The sequence below is a fragment of the Rutidosis leptorrhynchoides genome, chromosome 9 (assembly GCF_046630445.1).
Source record: "Rutidosis leptorrhynchoides isolate AG116_Rl617_1_P2 chromosome 9, CSIRO_AGI_Rlap_v1, whole genome shotgun sequence".
Taxonomy (NCBI): Eukaryota; Viridiplantae; Streptophyta; class Magnoliopsida; order Asterales; family Asteraceae; genus Rutidosis; species Rutidosis leptorrhynchoides.
The window spans coordinates 69,598,329-69,602,458 of record NC_092341.1 but is presented as its reverse complement, the minus strand read 5'-3'; the positions used below and the strand labels follow the sequence as shown (position 1 = coordinate 69,602,458).

General features: G+C 36.6%; 1 non-coding gene across 1 annotated transcript; it reads right to left on the bottom strand.

The window, feature by feature from the left end:
* Window positions 1–3,219: 3,219 nt before the first annotated feature.
* On the bottom strand, window positions 3,220–3,326 carry LOC139869560 (small nucleolar RNA R71). The gene has a single exon (XR_011766167.1). It is a non-coding gene; the product is annotated as a small nucleolar RNA R71 (small nucleolar RNA).
* Window positions 3,327–4,130: the final 804 nt, after the last annotated feature.

Sequence of the window (4,130 nt, the reverse complement as noted above, 5' to 3'; positions counted from 1 at the left end):
TTTTTATTATGTTTTAAAGATTTGAGTGTATTAAGTCAGCTGTCCTCGTTAATAACCTACAAATAGTTGTCCGCAGTTAGATGTACAGAAATAAATCGATATATATTATCTTGAATCAATCCACGACCCAGTGTATACACGTCTCAGGCTAGATCACAACTCAAAGTATATATATTTTTGGAATCAACCTCAACCCTGTATAGCTAACTCCAACATTACTGCATATAGAGTGTCTATGGTTGTTCCAAATAATATATATACATGGGTCGATATGATATGTCAAAACATTTGCATACGTGTCTATGGTATCCCAAGATTACATAATATATTAGAATACATGTATAAAAAAATATAAGTTAGCTAGGATATGATTTGTATAGATTTGTTAAACATTTCCCGTAGCTAAAAAGATCAAAAATATCCAATCTCGTTTTACCCATAACTTCTTCATTTTAAATCCGTTTTGAGTGAATCAAATGGCTATGGTTTCATATTGAATTCTATTTTATGAATCTAAACAGAAAAAGTATAGGTTTATAGTCGGAAATATAAGTTACAAGTCATTTTTGTAAAGGTAGTCATTTCAGTCGAAAGAACGACGTCTAGATGACCATTTTAGAAAACATACTTTCGCTTTGAGTTTAACCTTGATTTTTGGATATAGTTTCATGTTCATATGAAAAATAATTTTCCCATAAGAAAAACTTTTAAATCAAAGTTTATCATAGTTTTTAATTATCCAAACCAAAACAGCCTCCGGTTTCACTACGACGGCGTATATCCGATTTTATGGTGTTCATCGTGTTTCCAGGTTTTAAATCATTAAGTTAGCATATCATACATATATAGAACATGTGTTTAGTTGATTTTAAAAGTCAAGTGATATCTCATATTTCATACGCATTTTCCTTAGCGATATCGGATACATTTTGGTCCTTTTGGATACGATTTGGTGTTATTTTGATAAGAGTTGTGAAAGTTCGAGTCCTAAGACCAAAGAAATGAATTTTGAAGATATTTGATGATTTTTAGTGATTTTATATGAAAGCAAGTGAAAGGGATTGGTTTGATTCGAGTTTGGTTCGAAAACAGGTGATTTTAGTGAGTTTTCAGCTCCGATTCAGCAAAAAGAGGTTTGGAGCGCCGCTCCAAAAGGTGGCGCGCCGCTCCAATGGGCAAGAAAATCAGTTTTACAATTTTCAGGAAACCAGAAGTCAAAATCACAGCATATGGCGCGCCGCGCAATGTTATGGAGCGCCGCGCGAGTTCCTGGCGCGCCGCACCACTTTGAGTTCGGTTCAGTTTTTGTTTCCTATTTAAAGCCCGAAAAATATCCTAACTTGACACTTTTTCATCCAGACGATTTCTAGCAGCTTTTTGACGAACTTAGGTGATTTTTGGGGTTTCTCAAGGTCATTCTAACACATCAATCATTCCGGAAACAAGTCTCGATTCGTTTATCGTTCAAGATTCAATCATTAATTAGGTTAATCTCTTTGTTTAAAACAATGAATTCTTCTATTACTTTGATTGTGATTTTTGTTCTAGTCATGATTTTTGGCTAAACTTTTAATGTTTGTCTAGATTGAACATTTGCATGTGTTTGGATGATACTTTATAGTTTTATTAATTAATGAATGATAATTATGAGTTTTGATTAAGAACCATTCTTGTGGGTGTTGAATATTGTTACTAGGTTGATTAGTGAATCTTGTTTGAACAAAGGGAACCCTGTTTCAATTTAGTGATCTAATTTTCAATTGATTTGTCTTAACCAATTGGGTGCTTACTGGACCAAGGGGGTAAACCGGGTAACATTGATTGAACGAAATAGGGGTGAATTGTGTGGAGAGAATGCGTAACCAATTGAATCTTAATCTTATAATTAGTTAATTACTAAGTCACAAACGAAAGAGGTCTTTGGTGAAAGGGAACCCTAAGCCAATAAATCCTAGTTTGACGTGTTTGCTAAAAGAGAACTCTGGGTAAACCGACTCTGTAATTACGTGCATTGATAAATAGAACTAGTGCTTAATAACAAATCATCCAACACTGCGAATAGGAGATCTAGGCGAACATTCTTCTATCTATTGAATTCAAATATCTTTACTTTTTGTTGAGTCAGCATATATTTTTATAAACTTAAAAATACAAAAATATCGTCTTTTACTTTTAATCAATTTTTGATTTGGCTAATCGTTAAATAGCCACCAAAACAAACTATCTCGTACTTTCGATTTTCGTAGATTAACTTATTTTATTTTATTAGTACAATCTTAATTCTCACGTTTAAACTGTCCTTGGAACGATTTCGGATTACCAATTTATACGATTACACGATCGGGTACACTACCCGTTAGTGTGTAGTAATCTTTAAACCGGCATTTTCCAGAGATAAATTATATACTAGATTTCACACATCAAGTTTTTGGCGCCGCTGCCGGGGACAGTTGTGTCGAAAATTAAGATTGTTATATAATTGTTCTTAGTTTAGTTTAGTTATAGTTCATTATTTCTTTTCGTTATTCTCAGTTGAATCGGTGCGTTTAATCAGTTGTTAGTTGTGATTTCACAGGTAACAGGTAGTGCATGCCACATACGCATTCTTCTAATTCTCCGATTCTTCAACCATTTGCAGAACCCGAAAGAGAGTTATTCAGAGCGTTAAGTCACGAACAACAGTCTACAGTGGATTCATCTTTTTCTTCAAGTGCTAATATAATTAATTTGGGAAGTAGTTCTGAAACTGTGGTGCCCGATACACCACCTGAAATCAGAGAAGAAGAAGAATCTTACATTTCCTTAGATCTTTTCGAGACTGAAGATATGGCTGACCAAGAACAACCACCTCGTCCTCAGACTATGGCACAAAAGTTGAAGGCCACACGAGGGGGCCAAGGCAACTCGATTACTCAACCGAACATCACTCAGCCTTTTCAAATTACAGGGCCGATCCTAAATTTGATTTCTTCTGATTGCCGATTTTATGGCAAGGATACCGAGAATGCTAACGAGCATCTTCGTAATTTTAATGATGTTTGCAATTTGTTTAAGTTGCATGAGGTTGCCGATACTTCAGTCAAGACAAGGCTTTTTCCTTGGACTCTTAAGGGAGAAGCCAAGAGATGGTTAGATAAGCAACCAGAGGGCACGATTACCTCTTGGGAGACTTTGGAGGATAAGTTTTTATCGAAATTTTTTCCTGCGTCTCGAGCTGCTAGACTTCAAGCAGAAATTTCACAATTTAGACAAAAGAGCAGTGAGACATTATTTGATGCTTGGGACCGTTTTGCTACTTTGTTACGCTCATGTCCGCAACACGGGTTGAATGATTTACAGAAGGTTCAGATTTTCTACAAGGGGTGTGATATCCCAACTTGTCAGACTATTGATCAAGCAGCAGGTGGTACGTTAATGGATAAGACCGAAGAAGAGGCGTTAGAGATAATTGAAAAGCAAGCTGCTTACTCTCACGAATGGCATCAAGATCATGAGTCATTCCATTCAGCTTCAGTTAAGAAGACCGAAACCCATGGTGGAGGATATCAACAGCAAGCTCCAGGGTATTTTCAGAAACCCCTAGCTGAAGAGAAAAAGTCTAATCTTGAAGCTATGATCGAGAAGCTTGTGATATCTCAAACTCAGCTTGTTACTACTGTTACTCAGAACAATGAGAAGAATGATCAAATGTTTCGAAATCAACAAGCAGCGATTCAGAATCTAGAGAAACAAATTGGTCAGCTTGCTAGTCAGAATAATGTGAGGAAACCGGGGGAGTTACCGAGTAAAACCGATAATAATCCAAAGAATGGGCACGTTAATGCTATCACTACACGCATTGGTTTAGCATATGATTCACCTAGTAAGCCCGATGAGGATGATTTACGAGTGCCGTTGGTTAAGGATAGTGAGCCGGTTTTTGTTAGTGAACCGGAGGGGGATAAGGAGCCGGAACAGGTGATTGAGAAGGTTGTGAGGGTACCGGACACTGTTGCTGCTAAACCGGTAGTTAAAGAGTATCAACCACCGCTCCCATTCCCGAGGAAGCAGAGACTGGAGAAGCTGGAGGCAGAAAAGTCCAAGTTCATGGACTTGATTAAAAAAGTTAACATTAATTTGCCTTTTATTGA